Consider the following 25074-nt stretch of genomic DNA (forward strand, 5'->3'; position numbering starts at 1 on the left):
AGTGCAGCCAGGGACGCGGCCACAGCCATGAGGTCAGGAGGCAGTGGAGCCAGGACTGGAGTCCAGGCCATCAGGCTAGATCTGCACTGTGTCCTACCAACGGCTGCACCAGGCTCTGCCCACAGGGCCAGCGGACACCCCGGGGGTAGCCGGCAGGCCGCATCGCTGGCCTTGCCCAGACGCCCTGGGGCAGACTGCACATTTCCAGAAGGGCAAGTAGGGACAGCCCTGGACTCGGGGTCAGGCCCTGGGACCGAGCCTTTGGAGAGCCGTTTAATATCTCCAGGCCTCCGATGCATCCTGCTGATACGAAGCAAGCAGCTCCCGCCCATACCCCAAGCTGCTGTGAGGGTCCAGGGAGGGAACTGTCGATGTTGAGGAGAGGCCGGGAGCCTGACACCTGCCTTCCCTGCAGGGGTCACCTCCGCCCTGGACAGGAGGCACTGTGGCCCGAGGGCCTAAGGGAGGGCCTGATTTCCTGTCCACGGGAGAGAGCCCAGGGGAAGAGCAGATCATCACCCTCATCATTTCACCAGACCGCTTGTTATGAATATTAATAGCATTAATTATTTCTAATCCAGCATCCAGGCCTGGGCTGGCCGTGAGCGATCCCCAGGCCATCAGGCTCTGAGGGAGGACTGACCTCCCTGGGGCTGTGGGGTTTGGATCTGAGACATATCCTTTCAAGGGCAGAGCTGGGAGGGGCGCCTGGGTGGCTCAGTGGATTGAGCATCCACCTCTCAGTTTCGGGTCAGGTCGTGATCTCGGGGTCATCGGATCAGCATGGAGTCCACCTGGGGTTCTCTGTCTCTCCTCCCTCTGCCTCTTCCCCTCCCCCTCCTCGCATGTGCTCTCTTGCTCTCTCTGTAAAATAAATAAATAGAATATTTGGGGGAGAACCAAAGGGCCGGGCTGGGAGGGCGGGGGTCCAGCCCAGCCCTGCCCCAGCAATACAGGGATCTGCAGATAGGGCTTCACCTGTGGTTCTCCTAGGAAGGCGCTGGACAGAATGGGCACCCATTTCACAGATGGAGAAATGGCTCCAGCTCGGAATGAGAAGGCAAGCTCAGCAGCTGGTTTGCACCTGCCCTGCAGAAGGTCACTGAGCTGCTTCCTGGCCCCAGCCCAAGCCCCCATCCCTCCCTCAGAGCAAGCACCTCCAACCCTGAGCCATAAGGATGTCTGTACCAGGGGTCAGGATCCTGCGGAGGAGGGAAGGGCTGGTTAAAGCAGCTGAGCTAGGAGACCCAACTGCTCAGGGATTCTGACCTCAGGAGTTTGCCTGGGGACAGATGCCTCAGTTTCTTTAGTATCACAGAGATAATAATGGTGCCCCCTTTATAGGGTCGTTACAGGCATCAGCCACTAATGCAGGGAAATGCTTCGTACTGGGCCTGGCACACGGCAAGCACTCACTTTGCTGGTGTTCCCCCTCCCCATCCAGGATGAGTGGGTGGTACCCCGGTGAACAGCATAGCTGGCAGGCCTGTGTTCAGTCCCCAAGGTTGTGGGGCTTGGGCCAGACCCCCTTCCCTATTCTGTGCCTCAGACTCCCTGACTGCACAATGGGAGTATAGCCCAGTGGTCTCTGAGGCTCCTTCTACCGGTGACTACCAGAGGGCTCAGCTACCTACCGGTAGGTACCGACTACCAGAGGGCTCAGTCACCTACCGGTGACTACCAGAGAGGCTCAGCCCCTCTTCCTGGGAGTCCATCACTTCCTCCAAGGTCCCCCACCACCACCCCTGCTGGGGTTTTTGTGCCTCATCTACAAAGTGCAGGCAACCATCTCAGCTGTCCTGAAAGGTAAGGACCAGGCAGGGAAGCTGTATGTGAGACACAGTCTGCCCAATACTACCCTGGCCAGGCCCCCTCACCATCTCTCAGGGCATCAGTTTCCTTGGCTCCAAACTGGGGTGACAGGGCCTCCCTCATACTGGACTTCAGTGCAGATCAAGCAAGGCAGTTGGAGCCCTGCGGGGCCAGGGCAGATAGTTATTCAGGTACCCGGTGGGGATGGCGGTACCTGAGGCTTACAAACAGGCTCCAGAGTGGGACCCTGTGCTCCCCTTTGAGTTATGTGACATGAAATGGTGTCTTAACCCCCTAGAGCCTCAGTTTTGTCATCTGTGAAATGGGACAAATAATTGTGCAAAACCTGTAGGGCTGCCTTGAGGAATCGATGAGGCAACACATGCAAGTGCCTACCAGCAGACACATGAGGAGCTCCACGAATGACAGCAGTCCTTGTGGGCACTGTGTTTATTGCTAACTGTCCAGCTTCCACACCCCCTCCCCAAACAAGCCTGACTCAGGCCAGGGGCGGGCCCCCTCCATGATCAGATCTCTGAGCTGGGAGGGGGGCTTCTGGGGACAGACCACACCCATCCTAGGCCCTCCATGGGTCCAGGGCAGCCCTCACCCCAGGGAGGTCCCCAGCCTCCTGCAGACAAGAGCCTCTGTCCTGATGACCCCGGGTCAGAGCAGGGGCAGCCCGCTGGCACAAAGGCTGGGCTCTGTCTGTGCCCACAGCGGGGGCAGCTGCCCGTGAAGGGCCCTCCTGCCACAATGAGGCCTTTGAGCAGCTGCCGGCGGGGAGCTGAGCTCTCCTTGAAGGCCTGGCTCTCATAAGCTCTGTCTGTGAGGCCACCCTGCCAGGCCGGCAGCTGCTGTGGGGGCAGGGCCCTCACCCCACTCCCTGCTGTGGGCACACAGCCTCCCCAGCCTCTCATGGGGAGGTCTCTGGCCAGAGCAGGCTGCAGGCCAGAGAGCCAGGTGGGGTTTTGGGGTACAGGGCTGCCCCGCTCCCTGCTCCAAAGGGATAGTCCAGGCCTTGCATGTGGAACACGGGAAAGCCCCCATCTCCCCGACCCAGGGATCCCCAACACCCACCACTGCAGGGCTGGGGCTATGCCTCCCTGTGCCCTCTCTTGGCCTCAGTCTACTTGTCTGTAAAAACGGAGCCTCCAAGCACATCCACCATCCCGACCCCCGACCCTTGACCCCCAGCATCTGTGTGAATGTGAATCAAACAGGACTGATGTTTAATGCTCTACTCGGTGCCAGAAGGGTGGTGAGGGCTCAGGGGGTGCCAGCCAGACTACTATCCCATCGCTGCTCAGCCCCTGACCTAGGGGGGCACCTCAGCCTGGTGGCCGAACCTCCCCAAGTCTTGGGTTTCTCCTTAATAAAGTGGGCTAATGCCCCTTTTCAGGGTTGCTATAAAGAGAAAGCCATTTATCAACTTGCCTCTGGTTTGGGAAGCCTTGGTTGGATAAATGAATGAATACCAGAAGCAGCACCTCCTAGGGTCTGGGGAAGGAAAGGAGGAGGAATAAAAGTGGGTGGAGGTGGGGCAGACGTGTAAACCATCACAAAGGAGGCCTGCCAAGTGCTGGGGGGATGGGAGGCAGGAAGAGCTGGTTCCTCAGGCCAGTCAGGGAGGGCTTGATGAGGCAGGCAGCATTCGTCCAATGTGGGGAGTGAGGGTGGCCTTACCCACACAAGAACAGCAAAGGGGTGAGCCACATCATCCACGGGCCTAATGGGGGAGAGACTGGAAGAAAGGCGGGTAGGCCAACTGGGACCAAGCTGAGAAAGCCTGAAATGCCCAGCCAAGGGCTTTAGACTCCATTTCTCAGGAAAGAAAAAGCCAATGATGATCTCCAAGCTAGAGGTTTGATTAAGTATGAGCTCTTTAAACATCTGGCAGTATGTGTGCTAGACAGGCCGGGATGGGGGAGGCCCAGCAGCCCATCTTTCCCATCACTGCAGGTTAGAGAGCCAGCCAGCCAGGAGGGTGCATGACAGGGACTCGGGCCAAGCACAGCCACCCAGGACCTGACCCTCTGTGGGGTCCTAGTCCCAAAGCCAGCCCTGCCTGGGGATCCTGAGGCATGGAGGGGCTGCCCACCCCCGGGCAGACTGGCACCCAGCACAGGAGAACCTTTGAGAGCCCAGAGCCAGCCTGGGTTCAAATCCCACTCTGCCCCACCTTTGTGCAAATGAAGTCACCTCTCTGAGCCTATCTCCTCATCTGTAAAAGGGGGGGCAGTTAAGGACGCCTGAGCCCCACAGTGCTGCTGTGATGATTAAGTTGGACAATGCAGAGAGGGGACCCCTGAGGAAGACTTCTCTGGCCTTCCTCACCTTGGAAGGGGGCCACTGGGAAGCCGGGAAGCCAGGTCTCCGTGGGGCCTGCCTAGAGGCAGTAACACTGCTAAGAGAGGCTGGGCTGTGTGACTGGGATCCTCTGTGCCTCAGTTTCCTTATGAGGTGAGGATTGGGACGCCGTCCAGGAAGCATTCAACATAAAGCATGCGCTCATGGTCCTCAGGAGCTGCCATCGTTGCTCCCCAGCGCCTTAGGAGGCCAAGGCCACTTCCTGTTTCATGGCATCCAGGGGTGCTGGGACTTGTGCAGCCACACAGCTGGCCCACATGGGTGACGTGGGGTCTCTCAGCTGCTCCTTTCTGGCGACCCGCCCCCCCTCCCAGTCTGCAGACCCCAGAGGCCATCTCTCAACTCTGCCCCCTCAGGAGCCAGCAAAGTTGCCACTGCCTCCCACCTGGGCCAAAGTCAGCTGCAGGAGGCTTCAGCCACATGCACACCATCCACACCAGAGTCTGGCAATCAACAAAGCTTGGGGGGTACCCCCTCCGTGGCAGGTCTGGGTCTAGGGTCTTGGATTCTCAGAACCTCTACCAGTCCCCGGAGGACGCAGCCTTCACCTCCCCAAGCCCTCCCCCGGCCCCGGGCCCAGCCACCCCAGTCGCACCCTCACAGGCCTTTACCCACCTCCCCCGCCCTGAACTGGGGAGGGAGGGTGCACCCCCACCCAAGCTGCCCCACGGAAGAGCCCACGCCGCAGAAAGCGGCTGAGTAAATAATGACATTTCCTCCTCTCTCCTGTGCTCTTCGCCCCCTTTCCCTTCCACAAATAAATTATCAACATGCCCAGGTCCCGGCGGAGCGGAGCATATCGCAGGGAACAATGAAAAAGCTTTTAATAGGATTCCAGGAGCTGCAGCCACTCGCTCACGGGCCTAATGGAGATTGCTCCGTGACCACGGGCCGCTCGCGCCCTCCTGGGCCCCCGCACAGCCTGGCTCCTCCTGGGAGCACCGGGGCCACGAGGCCCAGCTGGGCCACCTGCCAACGTCACGACCACTGGGCCTGGAGAGAAGCGGTGGGGGTGGCGGAGGGACGAAGTGCCCATGTAGGCCAGGCTCATCGCACCTGCCCTGCCTGGGGCTGACCCCTCCAGGAAGCCCCCACCCACCTTCCTCCAGGGCTCGGAAGGCCCCTCTTCTCAGAGCCCTTGCCTAGCTCCTCCCACCCCACGCGTGCTGCATGACGTCATGTGTTGGCAGCCTGCAGGTGCCCACACAGGTGCCCGGGAACGCAGGCCAGGCAGAAGGGCAGGGCAGGGCACTCCAGGAGGCCTAGGCTCTGAGGCCGGAGGTGACAGCTGGCGGACTTGGGCAGGTCCCCAGCTCTGGGAGGGGCCCAGTTGACAGAGAAGCTTCAGAGACAAAGCTCAGGCCCCGGAGGCCTTGGGGTTACCCACCACCTCTGCGCCTCAGTTTTCCATCTGTGAGAGCGTGCAAAAAGACCCAGATGGGACTGGGCCACATCTGACTCAATGGCTGCCCTTCCTCGGTGTGACCTAGGCCAAGTCACTTCACCTGTGTCTCAGTTTCCTAGGGAACAATCAGGATAATTATAGAGCCTACCTCAGAGGCCTGCTGTGGGGATTAATCCAGTGAATACCGACGGCACGTAGCAAGTGCAATCTGTGTCACCTACTGCTAGGACGACAATGACCGCCCTCTCCCACACAGTCATGTGTTGGGGGGCTAACAGGATAAGAGGCTATGTCCTAGCTATGCGACCTTGGTCCATCCCTTTATCTGTCTGTGCCTGTTTTCCCTTCTGTAAAACAAGAATTGTGAAGCCTTCGGGAGATCCTGCACAGGTAGAGTCCTTAGCATGGCTCCGTGACAGGTGGCCTAGACAGTAAACGCTCGGTAAAAGCAGCCATGATGGCCTCTCTGCTGCCCTCATGGGATGCATTGAATCCCACTGGTCCCAAGCCTGGCTTCCACCCTGAGGCCTGGCACACAGGAGGTACCCAGAAATCCCCAAGGGGGTCCTGCCTGACCCCACCCACCCTAGAGGACCCAGCCTGGGCAGAAGGTGACATATGAGACCCGACCTTTGCCCGGTAAGGGGCCGGTCAGAGGCTGAGCAAATGCCTTGAGAGCCTGCCTGCCAGATGGGGGGGCCCGAGTGTGGGAGGCTAGTGTGTGCAGCCCCTCCTGGAGGTGCACAGAGCCCAGGGGCAGAGCCCTAGACCTGACGGGGCCTGTCTCATCTGCCCCAGTGTGGTCACTCTAGGTTCCTGTGAAGCCCTTCCATGGACACTGTCACATGCCATCTTCACACAGACCCTGAAGGGCACTCCATCATCCAATTTCACAGGGGTGGAGACTGAGGCACAGCAAGGGAAGCGGTATCCAGGGGCCCCCAGCTGGTGTCAGAGGTTGGATTCAAACCCAGGTCCACCAGACTCCAGAACCGCACACTTTGATTCCACGCAGCCCAGCTGCCTCGTGGTGGGTCCTGACTTCTGCATGGCCCTGGGCAAGGCATTTCTCCACTCTGTGCCTCAGTCTCCCTACTCTCACAGTGGGAAGAAGACGAGTCAGGCAGACCTGGTCAGGCAGAAGTGCCCAGAAGCTGCAGCCCGGTGGTGCCCGGCCGTCTCCATAGCGCGAGCGCAGTGTGACTGGGCCCTTCAGGGCCTTGTGGTCCAACCCCTTGGCCAGCAGTAGTGGGGACACTGAAGCACATACAACCCTACTGTGACTGGCAGGACAGGGGCGGACGTGTGGTCTGTCTCCCTGGACAGGTGGGCAGTCGACAGGGGGTGCAGCCTCTGGGAGGGGGGGAGGGCTTCCGAGGCCCACTGCCCTCTGAGGAGCCCTCTGTACCCACTGGTCAGTGCTCAGCACTGGACCAGCCCCCTACTCGCTCCGCCGCTGCTTCCAAGCAAGTGGCCCTGCCGAACGCCCACCTGATTACTCGGCTCCCTCCCTGGGGCCGCAAGTTAGGTCACAGCGATGACGCTCTCCAAGTCTCCTCAGGTGGAACAGAGCTTGGGAGGGGGCTGTCACTCCGGCGTTTTGTTCCTTTGCACTCAGCCTCTGCCCTAACAGGGGCCTGGGAAAAAACCAAAGGCAACAGACAGCCCTGTCTGGAGGGCAGGAGGGGCAGGGGCTGCAGAGGAAGGGGCCCTGGGTCAGGTGGCGCAGCCACTCGTGCCTTCTAGCAGAGATGTCCTGGGCGTAGGGGTAGGATGTGCAGTTCATTCACCTCACGGCCTGGCTCTGCCTGGTTAAGGGAAGGTGGGTTAGGAGGCTTAGGTGTGAGCCTGTGTGTGCAAGAGTCTGTGTGGAAGCTCGAGTGATCGAGAGGTGTGAGCACAGCGCACATTTCTCTCCCGTCCTGATGTGGCCCTGGGAGGACGGGGACATGGACAACTCATTCTGGCCAGCTCCAGGCCTGGCCCACCACAAGCAGCTTCTCTGAGAGAGTGAGACCCGCCTGCACCCCACTGAGCCTAAGTCCCCCACTCAGGGCAGGGGCAGCCCAGCCCAGTCCAGGAGCCCAGTGGCTGACTGAAGCCCACCCTGTGCCTTAACTGGGACAGGCATCCTCGGGCCCATTGCCAACTCCCAGGATCCTGGGACTCGCCAGCAGCCAGATTCCCTGAGCAGAATCGGGCCCCTCAAGTCTGACCACAGAGGAGTATATTGAAATCAAGGTCATCCCAGGAAAGCCAGCAGGCAACTGCTGGGCAGGGTCTGCAGGGAACCTTGGTCAGCATCTGAGCCAGGACCTAGGAGGGTGTGTCCCTTGAGGCCAGCCCAGTCCAGTGGCTTTCATCTCGGGAGGCCCAGCTGCCAGCTCGGGCCCTCTGCTGCCACCCATGCCAGCTCCTGATGGGGGCACTCAGTCCTGGTTCACCATTCATGCACCTGGTCATTGACCCCACACTACGCTTAGCACATACTAGGTGCCAAGGCCCCCTGCCAGGCACTGGGGTGCACCAGTGAACCAGACAGTCTCGCAATCCCTGCCCTCTGCCATCCTGGCTGTGCATCCAGCCCCCGACCCCTCCTCCCCAGCCATTCCACCATTTGGGACCAACAGGCCTGGGGCCCCCTCCACCAAGAAGCCCTAGGTGTCCCCTACAGCCCCCTAAAAACGCAGCTCTTCTCTCTGCTCCCATGCCTCCACCAGGCAGCCCTAGGCAAGACCACCCCCAGGAAAAGCCCATCCTGGCACCAGCACCCAGTGGCATTTTTAAGGACATGTTCCCGGGCAGCATTTCCCAGGCGTCACCAGGGATGGTGATCGAAGGGGCAATGGGGGGCAGGCGAGACACGAGTAATTTGCTTCTGTAGATAAATGCCGGCTCCTCTCCGAAGCCAGTCCCCCCTTTCTTTCCTCCCTTCCTAGCTAGCACACTCGCTCACTCGCTCTCTCTCTTTCTTTCTTTTTTCTTTTTTTTTTACAGTTTGCTAAATCTGTTGTAATCTGGTGCCAACGAGTAATTCAGGCAGAAGGAGGGAAAGGGGAGTGAAAAAAACACGGCCACAGAGCTGCTTCTTGGGAGGAACACAGACGGGAACAGCCAGGGCGAGTGCCTCAGCAACCCTAGTTTTAATCTTGCTTATTATTAAGTACAAAGCCATGCCCCCCCCCCCCCAGCAGCCCAGCCGCTGCCTCCCTGCCAGCCAGGTCCCCCTGGCGCCCCCACCCCCACCCCGCTGTTGGATGCCTGGGTCCTGCATTCTGCCTGGGAGGCAGTGTCCCCTAGTGGTTAGCTGAGCCCCATACAGCCGGGTCCTGGTGCCTCCGTCCCAGCTTCCTCCAGCCCGCCCCTGCTCTGCCCGGTGCCCCATTCAGAGCCAGGAGACGGTTTCTAAAGAACCCCCTTTGGCACTAGCAGCCCTCCGTCTACATAGGGGCCACTGTCCCATCACAAACAAGCCCAAATATTCTCCCTCCCAGCCCACCAAATGCTGGGTCAGCCTGCCCACGCAGGTGGATACTCAGCTCTCGGAAACAGGGACCCGCGCAGCAGGACTGGGCAGACAGTCTGCAAGGAAGACCCAGGAGTCCTGAGAGATAAAGGTGGACAGGCCAGCAGAGACCCCGGGAGACAGACCACGGTCCAGACGCCTGAGGCTGCTGCATATACCCCCCACGCTCCCCACACCTGCCAAGGGGTCTGCACACACACAGCCCCCCTTTTCGCTCTGTCTGCTAGGCCCATCGTTCTTGTGCTCTTCCTCATTGACTTCTCCCCCACTTCACATATTGGCTCAGGCGCCTCCTTCTGCGACCCCCAGTCCCCCACGGGCTTCTCTGACACCCAGCCTCGTGGGGCCAACACCCGCTCTGCATCCAGGCTCCCCTACTCTGTGGGAGGGAAAGTTCCCGATTACTGGCTGACCCCTATTCCCAACTCTAGGGTGCCTGAGGGCAAGACTCAGGGTTGTTTTGTTTCCCTCTTTTTTCCCCAGAGTCCAGCACTGTGCCTGGCCCGTAACCAGTGCTCAACACCTAGCTCACGAATAAATGAATGAATGAACAAACGAACAAGCAAATGAACAAGCAAGGAAGGAGGGAGAGAGGGAAAGACAGAAGAGCCAGAGGTGTTACCTCCTTGCCCCCACCTGCCACAGTAATGCCCACGGCCTGCCCCCTCCATCCCCTCCCGCCAGCCCCAGCTCCCCAGCTCCTCAGCTCTCCAGCTCCCCAGCTCCAAGGACAGGAGGCAAGTGAATGGTGAGAGTTTAAAACCCAGGGCTGTGTCGAATCCAGCAAACAACTTCCACAGGCGACTTGAGGCCCCCAAATGCTGACGTCATCTGCAGAGCCGCTGACCCCAGGGAGCAGCTGGGCTCTGGGGGCCCATAGGCGGCAGTAAACAGGCATCCACCGGCTGCGCAGGCAAACAAGGCCTGCACAATGCAGCCCCTCTCTGTGGAACCCTCTCTGCTCCAGCTGCTGCCAGGGAATGTCAAACTGGCTGCTGGGGGTAAGCAGAGCCTGGCAGGGGCACCCTGGGGTCACACTGTCCTTCCCCTCTCCCCTCTGGCCATCCGGCCTGCTCCCCACCACCCCAGCCTTCCCAGGGTGACTGCCCCACCGCAGAGGACAGAATGCACAAGCCAGGGGAGGCCTGAACTTTGTCTCGGGGAAAACAACCCAGGTGGTTCTGGGGGAGGAACCCCCCCCCCCCAAATCCACAGAGGGCTGTGCATCCGGGGCATGAGCAGGCGAGAGGCCTCAGCTGGGCCCGCCGTTCCATAGGCCCGGCAGTCTCCCCTAATGGTGAGCACCCACCAGCCAGTCTGGCAGCCTGCAAGTGTTTAAGACCTCCAGCCACATCCACACCCCTCACCACCCTCCTGGTCCATACATCTGCTCACAGCCCACACACCTCATCCTGTGAGGGCCTCAAGGCAAAAACCCCTGAGCCTTACCCCGTCCCTCCTAGAACATTCTCACCGCTGCTTGGGGCCAGGCACTGGAGCTGGCATCCCTGGCAGCAAATGGGGGACATCCCACCTGAAGTGGGCTTTGGTGGCGGGGGTGGGGGCCAAGTCAGTCTCTCCTGTTACCCCAAGGCTAGAAGAAACCCTTCACAAATGAGGGGTAGAGATCCCCAGAGCCCCACATTGCTAAGATAAACTCTGGGCTAGGAGCTTCACATGCAGCAGCCCGTAGTGGGGCTCCCAAGGTGACTCGACCTTCCAGAGGAGGATATTTGAAGCCCAACAAGATCCAGTCACTTGCTCTAGGTCAGCAGGCCAGGCAGAGAAACCCTCCCAGGAACCACAAGTCACAAGGACCCTTGGGTGGAAGGGCCGACCAGCCAGACTCCCATTTCTGGGCCCTGACTCCAGGGCAGCCTAGCCAATCAGGGAGGTAGCTGTCCACGGGTCCCAGCTCCCAGAGTGGGGCCATCCACACTGCAGAGCAGGGCACCTACTTGCTTGCCGCCGCTCCTGAGCCACCTGTCTCTTCCCCTAGCCCAGAGCCTGCCAAGCATGCCCCACCTGGCACCAAACTCTCTACCTCCCCGCCTCTGCCCGATGCCTCTATCCCAGCTGAGTGGGCAGAGAGGGCTGTGCCCAGTGAACCCCAAGGGCCTCATCCTCCCCTGCACCAGGGCACCTGCTTCTTGACAACTGCCATTGCGCAAGGCCTCTATGGGCAGTCAGCTGGTTCCAGGCCTGCCTCTTCGTCCCTTGACACCCACCATTTCAGGTCCACCTGGACCTCGCATCTATCTCTCTGCTAATTTGGAAGCTAGTATAGACACAACCTGCCCATCTTGTGTGCCTTGCTCCTGTACTTAGGGTGCCCCCCATTCTCATGAAGTGGGACAACCACTGTATCCTCCTATGCAGACAAGAAAGCAGGGTCCCCAGAGGCTACAGGCCTGGGGTCACCAGCAGGCAACACAGCCACCAGGCCCCAGTCTACAGAGCTGAGTTGTGCTCCCCTCGAGCCCTGGTGGCAGGTGATGTGATAGTGTGGCGGCACCCCTCCCTATCACCTCCTTAAAAACAAACTAGGTGCACCTCCCAGGGATGTTAGAGAAGAAGCCACAGGGAGGGTGCCATTGCCGCTGACCATCAGCGTCAGGCTGCAATCCACCCACAGCCCCCTGGCAGGGGGGAATCTGACCCCCAACCCCTCCGAAGCCTCTGCATGTGCACTCAGTTCTCAGGGACCTCTTCGGCTCAGGAGCAGGACATCTGTCCCACTCCCTTCGTTTTATAATGTAGTCCCATCCCCCGCCAAGCTCAGCCTCAGGTGGAGAGGACAGTCGACCTCATTCACCAACAGGGGAAACTGAGTCTCAGAGAGGTGAAGGGACCTGCAAGCCGTAGGTAGTAAAGCAAGGGCACACGGACGGTGCGAGCTGTGAGCATGGTCTAGAGGAAGAGGCTGCCCCTGGGCGTGCCTGCCTTGAACTCGCTCTGGGGAGGCTTTGTGTGCAAATGTCCGGTCTCTGTGTCTCTGTGGGATCATGGGGCCAGCGTGTTCACGTATTGCCCCCACATACACACACTCCAGTCGGCCTGCCTGCCCTACTCCCAAAGCTGCCCATGCATGGCCCTTCAGCTGGGACGTGACAGCCCCTTGGCTCCTCCTGCCCCTCAAACCTACCAGGGCTGCCTCGCTGCCTGCCCAGCTGGGCAGCATCCCCTCCTGGGCACTGGCCCTGGCAGCTCAGGCCATTTCCATTTTAAACCTCCGAGGAAGCCCTGAACAGTCGCCCACGGAGTCGGCACCAGCTGACAGGTGATGTTTGCGCCTCTCCTCCAGGGGCTGGCAGGAAGAGATGCAGTTGGCTTTCACTCCAGAAACCTGAGCCTGGAGCTCTGAGTGTAGCCACCCTGTCCACGGCTGCTGGGCAGACAGGGGTATGCCCCAGCCCACATCCCTCTGCCAGGGGCACCCTGCCTCCCGCGAGGCTCTGTGCACCCACACAGGCAGCCTTCTCCCCAGTTCCTAAGCCACCTGGGGGCAGGGGGGCTGGCCTCTGTGCTTCCTGAGGATGCAGGGGCCGGGGTGGGGCCGGGCAGGGAAGGACCCAGCCATCCCCACCCGCCGCCCCCAGCCCCAGCTTTATTTATTCCCATCAGGGCTCTGCCTTCGGCCGCAGGGGCCTGGCATACCTCAGCTGGGCTGTAGTCTCTTAAAACCACACACCCCAGAGAGCCTGGCAGCCCCGAGGCTTGGGAAGCCTGGGGCAGCCCCCTGATATCCCTGCTCCACAACTTTCTCCACCTCGGAGAGCTCTGATCAGCGAGGCTCCCTGCAGCTGGGCAACACCACTCCCCAGCCTTCTGCCCCTGGGTCTCCAGCCCCGGAGAGGAGGAGCTGTGCCCGCGCCGGCAACCAGCTTTGGAGGGGCCCCGCCGCCCCCGCCTCTAGCCTGGCCACCCCACCCCGTTGCACGCCCGGGTGCAGCGCCCAGGCCCCCGACCCCACACGGGGTTGACAGTCCACAGCCCGCAGAGGGAGGGAAGTTGGAGGCTGCTCGTGCCCCCCCTGAAGTCGTTTTAAAAATAAAACCTCGCTCCAGCCGTGACTCACGCGGCTGCTGGGGCCGGGAGCGAGGCTCCGGGGCCGGCGGCTGCCTCTCCCCGCGCGCCCCGAACCCTCCGGACCCCGCCAGCCGGGCCGCCTCCCTTGCGGGCGCAGCCAGGACCCGGACCGGGGCTCCGAGGGAGCCCCCGCCCTTTCCTGCCCCCGCTCGGGCGAGTGGCGCCGCGGGCGCTCGGCTGCCGACCTGGCCTGGCCCCCCCAAGTCCCCAAGGCTGCGCGGCCCCCGCGGCGCCTCGCGCACTCCCGGCCCCAGCCCGCCGCCCCGGCGCCCGGGCCCGCACCCTCCTCACCTGCGCGGGGCCGGGGAGGCGGGTCTCCTCGGGAAACTTTGCGGCGACGGCTGCAGCCTCAGGGGTTATTCCAAGGAGCGGGCGGGAACCGGGGCCGGAGGGCGCCCAGGGGGGCCCGCGGCAGGAGCCCCCGGCGCGCGGCGGAGCGCGGTGGCGGGCCCGGGGCGGGGGGCGCGCGGCGGCGCATCTGCCCGGCTCGGGTGCCCGGCGGGGCCGTGGGGCGTGCGCGAGGTGCGCCCGGGGCCGGGGTGCGTGTGCCCGTGGGTGCGCTCGGCGAGGCGAGGCGAGGGCCGGCAGCGGGGCTTGGGCGAGCGGCGGCGGCGAGCAGGGCGCGGGGAACCAGGCTGCGCGGCCGCCTCTTCCCTCGCGGCGGCGGCGGCGGCGGGGGCAGTGCGTGCAGGCGCGGAGCGGGAGGGGGAGGGAGGGGAGGGAGGGGAGGGGAGGGGGCAGGCCGGGTGGGGGAGAGGGCGGGGCGGGCGCGGGGCGGGCGCGGGGCGGGGGCGGGGGCGCCGCGCTGCGCACTGGCCGGCGGGACCCGGCGCGGGAGGCTACGCCGCCGCGCGGGGACTCGGGCCCAGCCGGGGACAAACGGCCTCCGCGTCCTCCTCCCCTGCCCGCGGCTAAAACGGCTGGGGGCGGGGAGGGGGCTTGGCGGGAGGAGGTGGGGGCACTAGCGCGCCCGGGGCGAGAAGGGGGTTTCCAAAACCAACCTCCGGCTCCGGGGAGGGGGACAGAGAAAGGGGTTCTCCCTCGCGTGCCGCCTCCCCCTGCACCTCTCCTCCCTGCACCCACTCATTCATCCGCCGTTCCAGTCGTTCGTTCATTCATTCATTCATTCATCTGTCCACCGGTGCTTTCATTCACAAACGGGAGGCCACCGCCTACTCTGTGCCAAGGTATCCGCTTCCCCCATGCCCCTTCCCCACGGAGACCCCCCCACCCGCCTTCCTCTAAACACCCAATCCTTACTCCCTGCGGGGCTCCACCCAGCTGCCCTAGTGGGGCACTGCCCCAGTCTGATCCCCAGCCTGCCTCCCCCTCCCTGGCCCATTGTCACCTTGAGCGGGTTACTTAACCTCTCTCAACCTCAGTGTCCTCTGCTGTAAAATGGGAGCATTAGCAATCTACCTCCAAGAGTACCTGCCAGGCTTGAAGGAGACCTGGAATGGCAAAGTGAAGGCAGTGCCTGGCACTCTTCAGGGACTCAGGAAATGTCTGCACCTGTTGTGTGTGGGGTCTGGTGTGTGGCTGTGGGGTGGTGGACCAGGCCTCCCTCCTCTTAGCCTGGAAAAGTCCAAGTGCTCTTGGCATTCTGTAGGATGCTAAGGAACCCTGCCTGCCCAGCCTCAGGCCTGGCCAGACCTTGTCACCCAGCCTAGCTATCCCGTTCTGCCATCCATGTCCCTGGAGGATTGCTCTGAGCGGATCCCTGCCTCTGCCCAGACGAGGCCCCACTGCTCTCAGGTCCGGGCCCAGACTCCCCACAATCTGGCTGGGATCCCTCCCCCAAGACCCATCACCATGTCTCCCACCCACTGTCCCAAATCCAAGCCTGTGTTGGATGCCTCCAGGAGCCCATCACTCTCCTTTCTTTGCTGTCCTTGCAGGCTTAGCCAGGCCCCCCCTAGTCTGGGATGCCCTCCCAGATTCTCCCTGGGGGAAGGTCTCTTCAAGGCATGAGGGATGGGATGAGGGATGCAGCCCCTCTCTCCCCTGTCTCCCCTTCTCCGGTGCTCTCCCATCCCCCATCCCTCTCACTCTCAGCCGGGGAGCAGAGTGAGGCCTTCCCTTCTGTCTTCAGGTGAGCACCCCTGCCTTTGCCCTTCTGGCCTCTCCCCCTCACCTCTCTCTCCCTTCTCATTTCTTTTCCCTTAACTCCCTCTCTTCCTTCTATTGCTTTCTACTCAATTCACCAAACAGCTATTTTTTCTCCCAATTTTTATTTATTGCCCAAACAACATTAAACCAACAATAAGGGGAAGAAAAATCATCCACAATGCCACCACCCTGTGGCGTCAACAGCCCCCGTTCCTCTGCTCCCTTCCAGGCTTGTCCGTGCACGGTCGGCTGTAATTTTTACAGAGCTGTGGTTTCTGTTCCACCACCCCAGACCCCCAGATGGATGGGGAGCCCTGGGGCTCTGTCGTCCCTCCATCAGGGCACTGAGCATGTTGCTCAGGAATTATGCACCCCTCTTCTAAACCGAATCATTTGGAGGAGGGACCCCTTCCACTCACTGCCTCAGAGTGGACTGGATGGGATGGCTATAGCTGTATATGTTGCAGTTAGATCTCCAAATATCATCTTCATAATTGCGGTTCTAATGGTTGCATGATATTCCACCGAGCTGATGTACCGTAACTTGCTCAGCCGTGCCTGGTGGCTGCACAGAGTTCAGGGAATATTGATGGAGATCCACTGTGCGCTGGTCACTTTTGAGGCACCAGAGACCAAAGGTGAATCGCCGTGCTGGACCTTGCCCTGGCCGAGCTGGAAATCCAGCAGGAGGGATGGTCACCTAGACAGTGACGGCTTAGCAGGATCTTGTGGAAACAGACTCAGTCACCACATGAGCCCATAACACCGGCTCATCCAAGGACGGCTTTCCAGAAGAGGTGGCTCCTGAGCGAGGTCTTGGAGGGTCCAGAGGAATGTTCTGGGCAGATACCAGAAGCTCCGTCTACCTTTGCTCCCAGGGCCTATGACATGAAAGAGCCTGGGGCTTGGAGATCAAGAGGTGTTGGCTGGAGCTGGGAGGAGGAGGCAAGGGGCTGTGGTGGAAGATGAAGTGAGACATCAGCCAGCCCTGGGAGTGCAGGGCTTTGAACAAGCCTGGGGGGGGGGGGGTCTGGCCTTTATCTTCAGAGGAGTAGGGTGCCAGGGAGGGAGTGTAAATGCAGCAGGGGCACCATCAGTTATGAGATTCAGCAGGATCACTTGTTCACTCAACAGAAGTTTCCTAAGCCCCCCCAACCATGTGTTGTGGGGCTCCAGTGGTGCAGGGGGATGGGGCCCCGATCCCCAAGGGCTGAATTTGCTTGGAACCGCGCTCTCAGACATGCCCTCAGTAGAAGGCAGCACGAGTCACCCAGGGACGATTTGTGGCTTCAACCTTGGGCTCGCCAAGCCCGGGCTCCTGTACTCCCAGGGCGGCAATAACCCGGGCAGCATCTGCAGCCAGGTGTGGCGGGCCCTACACTGGACAGTCAAGGTCACCCTGGCCCTGCCAGAAGCACCCCTGCCTCCTGCCTCCTGCCTGTCCTCTCAGGAGTCCCTAGACCTGGAATCTGCTCCCTGCCTCACCACTTACCCACTGGTGACCCTGGACATTATCTCTGTTCCTCAGTTTTCTTATCTTCGTGGGGTCATCACAGACCTTGGAGGGCTATGGTGATGGTCCAATGAGGTGACAAGAGGAGAGTGCTTTGTATAGCTTGAAGCCGCGGCAGTGGGACTCACCATGGTTAGACTGTTGTCACCCCAGGATGAACCAGCCTTGGTCCTGTTTGGGCCTGTTCTGGGCTGAAGCTAGGGGAAGGGTTGGCCTGATTCTTGTGGGGAACAGAGTGGCCCCATTGGCGGGCCGTGAACGTTACTAGGAACCCTTCAGCCCCAGGCTTTGTCCTGGGTGCCCAGGAATGAAGGCCCACGGGCTAGTGGTTGGGGGTCAGCGCTGCTGAGAGGGCAGAGAGCAGATGTTCAGAGGACATGACCTTGGGAGTCAGCCAGCCTCCTGAAAGACAGACTCAGCTTCCCCCACTGGCCACTGCTTGGGCAGCATCTTCAGGGAGGGGCAGACCTCCAGCCCCCAGCCGGAACAGGAGGGCCTCCTAATGGACTTTCTGTCCCATCTCTGGATTCTTGGTCTTAGAGATCACTGCCCTCCAAGATCCCCATGGTCCTCTGGGTCTGGGGGCCCCTGAATGGGGTGGAGCAGAGTCACAGTCACTGGAAACCTGTCCCGCCTGTCTTCCGTATGTGTGCCCCTCCTCGTGATGGCCCAGCGTGCCCTGCGAGGTCTCCCTGCATCACAGGCACCAACCTGCGGATCGGCTGCCTGTGCACACCTGGCCCGACATACATACCTGCCTCGCCAGAAAGTCCCCTCAGCTTCTCTCACTTCTCCAATCCCTGTCCTGATGCCGCTGATCCCCAGTCACCGTCAGCGTCACCGCGGTGCTCTCACCTCCCCATCCCGCACAGCACGGAAGGTCGGGAGGTCGGGGCTTCTCCCCATGCATAGGAGGGATGCGGGCGCCCCAGGGCCCCGGACAGAGCTCGGGCGGAGCAAGGGCGAGGCCTCGGCCTGGAGGAAGTCCCCGAGAGGGCGCTCCAGGGAGTGGGCAGAGCGGAGGCCAAGGCAAGCAGGACAAAGCCGACAAGTGGCGTGGGCAGCAAGGGGAGCCCGAGGGGCCAAGGAAAGGCCTGCGGGGCAGCTGGCGGGGGGAAGCCGGGGCCCGGCGGAGCTCACGGTTCCCTGGTTCCCTTCCTCCTCGCCTGGCCTGCGCTCTTCCGTGCCGCTCACGTCTCTATCCAGGCCTTGCCAGTCCTGCCCTGGGAGTGGCCTCCCCCGGCCTCTTGCCTAATGAGGCGGCCCCGTTCGTTCAACTTCTCCAGCTTCTCCACGTGTGCGCTTTAGCCCAGTCGGTGATCACCTGCGATCTGTGGGCCTGGCTTTTTCATCCACGGGGACCCTAGCGTCTCTGCAGCCCGTGTGGCCGCCGGTTTGCTTCCTTCATGGTACGTGGTACATAAGACAGTGGGAGATCTTTCCACGATGTGGGTTTTGTCAGCGTCCGCCTCCCGCAGCAGACTGTGAGCAGCTTGAGGGCACCGCCTGGGCCCACCCGAGTCCCTCTGTGTCCCCAGCACCTGCCCTGCCGCGGTCCCTGTCGCTGTCGCTGTCTGGAGAGCAGTCAGGTGTTGCTGCACAAGTGAATGAATACCACGTGAAATAAGCCTCAGGCTAACTGAAAACAGCCCGGCAAGGCAAGGGTGACAGAGCTGCCCAAGGCCAACTGTCATTTGTCAAACTGGCGACTGCCCCAAGATGATGGTTCCAGGGGGTTCGGAGGGGGCCAGACACGCTTCCAGCCAACTGGGCAGAGGGGCTGAGGGTGGCGAGCCAGCCCACCCTGCCCAGCCCTGGCAGGACCACTGAGCAGGCCTGTCTCTCATGACCCTGCTCTCCCTTGGGAGCCTCGTCTTCTCCCCACAAATGACATCACCGCCCCCCCACCCCTCATCTCTGCCAGACATGCGGGGCTGCTTCTCCCTCACTCCCTCCCTCCCCAGCCATTATTCCCAGCAGAGGTAATGCTTTTTATGGTGATTTGAGCATTTCTGGACTCTGGCTATCATTCACCTGTTACACACATCTCAAGTTCAGGAAGGGAGAAGTGAATTGTGTCCTGAAGGACAGTCCAGGTGGAGGGAATGATATGTGCCAAGGTGTGGTGGGGCGGATGGTGCTGGGCACAGAGGGTCGTGAAGAGGGGAAGCAGAGGTGAGGCTAGAAATGCAGGCTTGATTAGGAAGGCATCTTGGCAAGATTCAGGGGAGCCTGAGGGCCTGAGGAGGAGAAGGGGATGGCAGGTGGAAGATGAATGGGTGGGAGAACTCTCACCTAGGATTTGGAGTTTGGAGCCTCAGACACTCCTGCTAGGGCCCTTGCCTCCAGTGACGCCCCTCACGACCACTGTACCTCTCCTGACACCCTGCAGGGGCTCCAAACTCTGTCCTCCTCTTCACCTCCTTCTTCCTCCCCATCCACCCCTCACCCCCACCCCCATCCCTGCCAGTCCAAGTTTACTGCTTCTGTCTACACCACACAGAGGCTCCTGGGGCCTGATGCCCCAGCAGGCCACCTCCTTGGGGACTCAGACAGCTTCTGGCTCCTTCCTCTTGGGTCCTCTCTGTCTTTCCAACAGGCTCCAACACCTCTGGGCAACTCAAGACACTGAAAATAATGTGGGTAGGTGCCAGGGAGAGTGTGCAGATGGGATGTCCTAAGCTCAGGGTCTCCCTCCCCGAGTCCTGGTGGTCCAGGGCTCCCTCACCTGCCACGCACAGGTGCAGCGGAGCCTGGCAGGTTCCAAGCTAAGTACACTGCTGGGATGGGGTGCTAGAAGAAGCTCGAGCAGGGGGAGAGAGGAAAGGGGGAGGGTGCCAGCCTCGGGCTTTGGGGGAGGGAGGGGGCGTTGCCCAGCAACCACCAAGCTGCGAGGAGGGATTCTTAAAGAGCTGAGCAGAAAGGCTGGGCTTTGGAGGGGCTGAGGCACGGCCTCGCATACCAATGGCTGCTACAGCTAGGCTGCTCCCATTCCCTCCTCCTCTCTTCCCTCCTAGGAGTGGAGCCCCAGCTGGGAGAGCAGGAGGTCAGGGAGGAGGGGTGCTCAGCCCCAGGGATCTGAGGCTTGCCAGGGCAGGAGCCAGGCTGGGGTCCTATCTTATCCCCAGAGGACGAGGCCCTGGGGTGGGGCAGGGAGATGGCCACCCTGAGGCCTACAGGGCAGAGGGCGCCCCCAGCTCCCCAACCCTCAGGGTCTGGGATGGGTTAAGACCTAGGACTCCTCACCCCTACCCCACTCGACCCTGCCCGTGGGCCTCCTGGCACCCCTGCCAAAGGAGCACTCGATTGATTGATTGATTGATTGATTGATTGATTGATTTAGATTTTAGATTTTATTTATTCATTCATGAGGGACACACAGAGAGAGGCAGAGACATAGGCAGAGGGAGAAGCAGGTTCCCTGTGGGGAGCCTGATGCAGGACTCAATCCCAGGACCCTGGGATCACAACCTGAGCTTACGGCAGATGCTCACCTAGGCATCCCAGGAACACTTGTTTTAGAGCCACACAGAACTGCCTCCTCGTTGCTAAGGGCCTTGAAGAAGCTCCCTCCCCAGCCTGGGTCCTGAGAGGCACAGACAGCAAAGGAAGCAGCCGGACCAGCTGTGTCCGGTGGGTAAAATTTCTGGGGAAGCCCCTCCTAGTGTCTAACTTAAATTCTCTGTGGAGCAAGTGGTGGCTGCCTCTCTTCTGAGAAGGGAATGTTTGTTTGGCCCCAGTACAGAATCTAATATTCCAGAAAGCACCGAGGGTAAGGAGTCAGCCGTGTGGTCTTCTTCTCATTCCCTTCCTTTAAGGGCCTCATTTTTCCATTCTGTGCATGGAGGAGCTGGGCTAGACTGAGGGTGCCTTGCCGGGATCCAAGGAGGAGCCTCTGGATGTCTGCACCCTCTCTGAAATCATGGGGAGAACTGCCTCCTGGCTTCCTGCAATGGTGGAGGGTGGAGGGGTCAGGAGGGTGGGGGCCCCAGCCCCCCACCATTTCCTCACACACAAGTGCTCCTTCCATTGACCAGATTGCACCACATTTGGAAGCTGATCCTGTGCCCAATCCAGTCCTGTTTCCCATGGTCCTCTAATTGGTCCCTGTGGGTTCAGTATTACCTCTCCTGGCCCTCTATCAACTCATCCTCAGCCACCCCCATCCTCCCCCAACCCTTTCCCGCTCCTCCCTCCAGGTCTACCCTCCAATCTTCCCTACCTCAGCTCTGAGGAGGGTCTTTCTCAAGTGCCATCCTGACCCCACTGCTCCAAGCTCCAGCACCTGCATGGCTCCCCACCATGGGAGATGGATCACAGACCCCTGGGTCTGGCTGACCCTCTGCCCTCAACTTGACCCCACTGCCCTCTGCAGAACTGCCTCACCCACAACTCACCCTCCCTAACACACGGAGCTCATTCATCCTTCCAGACTTTATGACCAGGGGTCAAATCAATCTCTGTTGAGTGAATGAATGATACTAAGAGAAGCTCTTTGGTGACAGGTCTGTGCTGGCTTCTGGGGTACAGGAATGAACAAGGCAGACTAGGTCATCTCCCATAGGCTGCCATGCTGGTAACAAAACCAGTAAACAGATTTAAAGACAAGATCATTTATGGGACCAAGGTGTAGTCTCCAAAATAAACAAAGGTGATTTGGCTGGGTGGTCAGAGGAGGCCTCTTAGCGGAGGTGACACTTTCATTGAGACTTGAAAGATAAGAAGCCAGTCTGGAAAGAGCTGAAAGACCGTGCCAGGCAGAGGGAGCGGTATATGCAAAGGCCCTGGAGCATAGAAGAACCAGACTATTCAAGGAAGAGATAAAAGGTCAGGACACGGTGGCAGGTGGTGTGCAGAGTGTGGTATGCAGCCATGTATTCATGGAGAGGAATATGGATTTTATTCTAGGTGTAATAGGAAGCTATTTGAGAGTTTTAAGGAGGAAAATGACATGATCTAATTTATATTTTAAAACGATCATCTGAACAACCACTTTGGAGAGCAATTTGGCAATAACTAGTAAAGTTAAAGATGTGCATATACCACAGCCCCACAGTCCCACTCCGAGGCACGTGAACTTGCAGCACACGTGCATGCAGGGAGTGTGCAAGATGCTACTATAGAGAGAACTGGGTGTTCTTGACTGTTGGTCAGTAGGAGGACGGGTGGCTGAGGTCGGCCAGCCCCCGCCCAGCCTATTACACAGCAGCCGAAAGGGACCAGCTAGAGCAGCGCGGGCCTGCCTGGATTAACCCCCCCAGCGTCCCAGGGAACCATAGCAGCCAATCCCAGAAGCTCCCCTTTTTATATAAAACTAAGACACAGGGACGCCTGAGTACCTCAGCGGTTGAGTGTCTGCCTTCAGCCCAGGGCCTGATCCTGGAGTTCCCAGATCGAGTCCCACATCGGGCTCCCTGATGGAGCCTGCTTCTCCCTCTGCCTGTGTCTCTGCCTCTCTCTCTCTCTCTCTGAGTGTCTCTCATGAATAAATAAATAAAAATCTTAAAAAAAGAAAAAAAGGATCAGTTGCTGAAAAGGGTGGACAGGAGGGGTGGGGCGGGAGAGGCGCAGCCAGCAGGGTGCAGATGGTGGCCAGGCGTACCAGCAATGTTAGAAATAGGGCAGCCCGGGTGGCTCAGCGGTTTAGTGTCAGCCCAGGGCGTGATCCTGGAGACCCGGGATCGAGTCCCACATCAGGCTCCCTGCATGGAGCCTGCTTCTCCCTCTGCCTGTGTATCTGCCTCTCTCTCACTCTGTATCTCTCATGAGTAAATAAATAAAATCTCTAAAAAGTATCCTTTAATAAAAAAAAGAAAGAAATAGAACCAGTCTGCCTGGCTGCTGAGCGCCGACACTCTTTTCTCCTCTCCGCCGGGCCCATGGTTTGTGTTCTGCTCCAGTAAACCTAGTTTTTCTCTAGAAGAGAAAAGTGAAGCTCAGAGAGAGCAAGAGGCTGCCTGGGGTCACCCAGCAAGCTGAGGGTGGAGGAGGAACCTGTGACCCTGAGGCCTGTCCAGCTGAGGCTGAGCAGAGGGGTCAGGGCTGTCTTGGGGACATACTCCCGCGGATCCCAGCAGCGAAGTTAGGGCCCCCCGCTCCTCCCCCACCCGGGACATTTTGCCTGCTCTCCACTCTCCCACCCGCCAGCCAGCACTCCCCTGGGCCCCAGCCCCTCATTCCTGCTGAGACGGAGCCTGCACCCGGCTGGCTGGGGCCCAAGCCATCTCCTGGTAATTGGGTTTCAGGGATGCTCATGGTTATGCTAATGGCGCTCTGTGAGCTCTGGCCCCCTGGCTCCTGGGGGAGGGGAGGCCCGGCAGGCAGCTGGGTCCCAGCGCTGCATCCCCTGGAAAATAACTCCCGCTTCATTCAAACCCCGGCTCCCCCGCCTACCAGCTGCGTGGCCTTGGGCAAGTCATGCAGCCTTGCACAGACTCCCTTTCCTCATCTGTAAAGTGGGAAAAATAATAGTACCCTCTCATGGGCTCTCAGGGGAGGGAAAGATGAAAGGATCCACTGGAAACACTTGGCCCAGTGCCTGGCATAGAGAATTTGCTCAATAAATGCATTAGTAACTAATTTTTGTTTTTCTTTAAAGAGGTCCTACAGGCAAATACGGACAGGGGCTAGCATCATCTGTGTGATGAGCTAATGGGTGATTCACTTTCTTTTGCTTTTTGTTTATGTATATTATCCAATTTTGAGCAATCAACATGAATTTCTTGTATAACAAAACACCAATAAGTGGAAGTCGCCTGGGGATGGGACTTGGAGACTGTTGAGGGACATTGAGGCTCCAAGGGTTTGGGGTGCTGCTAGGGGGGCGGATGACTGGGAGGTTGGGTCTCCAGGGGCAGGGCCAAGAAACCCAGGCAGAAGGGGGACAAAGGAGAGGCCCAAGCCCTGGAGAACCACAGCCAGGGCACCTGCTTTGAGTTTAAATGACCAACTGGGTGGGTTTTGTAGGCAGAGGCCTGGGGGAGGGCCACCGAGTAGGATGGTGTGGGTGGGGCAGGGCTGAGGGGGGCCTGGCCAAGGTTCCAGAGGCTCTGCGGTGAAGGGGGCCTGACACAGGGGAGAGGGAGACCCTAGAAGTGGGGGCGTGGCTGCGTACAGCTCTCAACAGATTTAGAGGATCTCAGGGTTCCTCTCAGAGAAGATGGAGTGGGGGCTCAGTCCTCAGCAAACAGACCAGATCTGGCTGAGTGGGGTACTTAGTGGCCCAGGCTCCAGTCGGACCAACAGGATTGAAACCCCCTCTCCACTGCCCTAACCTGTGTGGCCTTGGGCCACACACTTATCTGAGCCTCAGTTTCCCCATGTGGAGAAGGGAGCTGCGCATGCTGCAAGGTCTCTGTGGCTCTCCCTAGGAAGCACTTGATGGGAAGACGCTGCTGTTGAAATTATTAATCCAGCCCGTCAGCAGGCTGACCCCCTTCTCCCTGGCTGACCCGGGACCCCGTACCTGCTGCCACTGTGAGGCCCTGAGGACATAACAGTTTGACAGGCATTTTTTTTAGATTTTATTTTTAAATAATCTCTCCACCTGATGTGGGACTCGACCTTAAAAACCCTGAGATCAAGAATCATGCTTTTCCCACTGAGCCAGCCAGGCGCCCAGTTTTATGGCCATTTTAAACTATATAATCTATGCCCCACAAGGGCCTCGATTACCTGACCTCTCTAACCCATAGATGAGGAACCCCGAGGCCCCAGTGGGTAGCGCAAAATCACAGCTAGGGGTTTCAGGACCAGGAGTTGCAAAGCAGAAGGATGGTAGCTCCCCCTGCTAAGGGAGGCAGCCTTGCACAAATCTGTGCCTCAGTTTCCCCATCTGTAAATAGGGCGGGAAGCAGTGGGTGTCCATATGTCCATATATGTTGAGGTGATCAGCAGAGGTCTCCTGCAGGTGGTGCTGATGTGAGGCCCCAGCCCCATAAGGCCCTGCCCCCCAGCCTGGGGAATGTCCAGGGAGCCTCACATCCCCCACCCCCAGGCAGCCCCACCTCACAGGACAGTGACCTTGGCCTGGGGGACAGAGTCTATCAAACACAGCAACTGCTTTCACAGCTTGAGATGCCTTTGAAGTCTCTTGTTTTATCTTCAGAAATTGAGCACATGTCACATTTTATTCCATCTGTGGGACGTTTCTAATCTAAAGCATATTTTAAACAAGTCACCCTCAAGTAACACGATACCCACCTCAGGCCGTAAGAAGTGCGGGCAGGCCATGGGGCTGATGTCCCAAGA

The 25074-nt window shown here is 59.7% G+C and overlaps 2 protein-coding genes and 1 long non-coding RNA gene across 5 annotated transcripts in view; 1 reads left to right on the top strand and 2 right to left on the bottom strand.

The window, feature by feature from the left end:
- Positions 1–13652, bottom strand: part of FLRT1 (fibronectin leucine rich transmembrane protein 1) — an 81284-nt gene extending 67632 nt beyond the window's left edge. For 2 of the 3 annotated variants that reach the window (XM_049096697.1, XM_049096695.1), the window contains exon 1: positions 13494–13652. The gene's annotated coding sequence lies outside the window, so the exon portion shown is untranslated. The remainder of the gene's footprint in view (positions 1–13493) is intronic. The other variant, XM_049096696.1, reaches the window with a different exon arrangement.
- Positions 1–25074, top strand: part of MACROD1 (mono-ADP ribosylhydrolase 1) — a 149714-nt gene that overhangs the window by 103802 nt on the left and 20838 nt on the right.
- Positions 15417–18377, bottom strand: LOC118351374 (uncharacterized). The gene is made up of 2 exons (XR_004806732.2): positions 17579–18377; positions 15417–16264 (listed from the first exon to the last, which is right to left on the bottom strand). It is a non-coding gene; the product is annotated as an uncharacterized LOC118351374 (long non-coding RNA).

Source organism: Canis lupus, chromosome 18, assembly GCF_003254725.2.
Source record: "Canis lupus dingo isolate Sandy chromosome 18, ASM325472v2, whole genome shotgun sequence".
Taxonomy (NCBI): domain Eukaryota; kingdom Metazoa; phylum Chordata; class Mammalia; order Carnivora; family Canidae; genus Canis; species Canis lupus.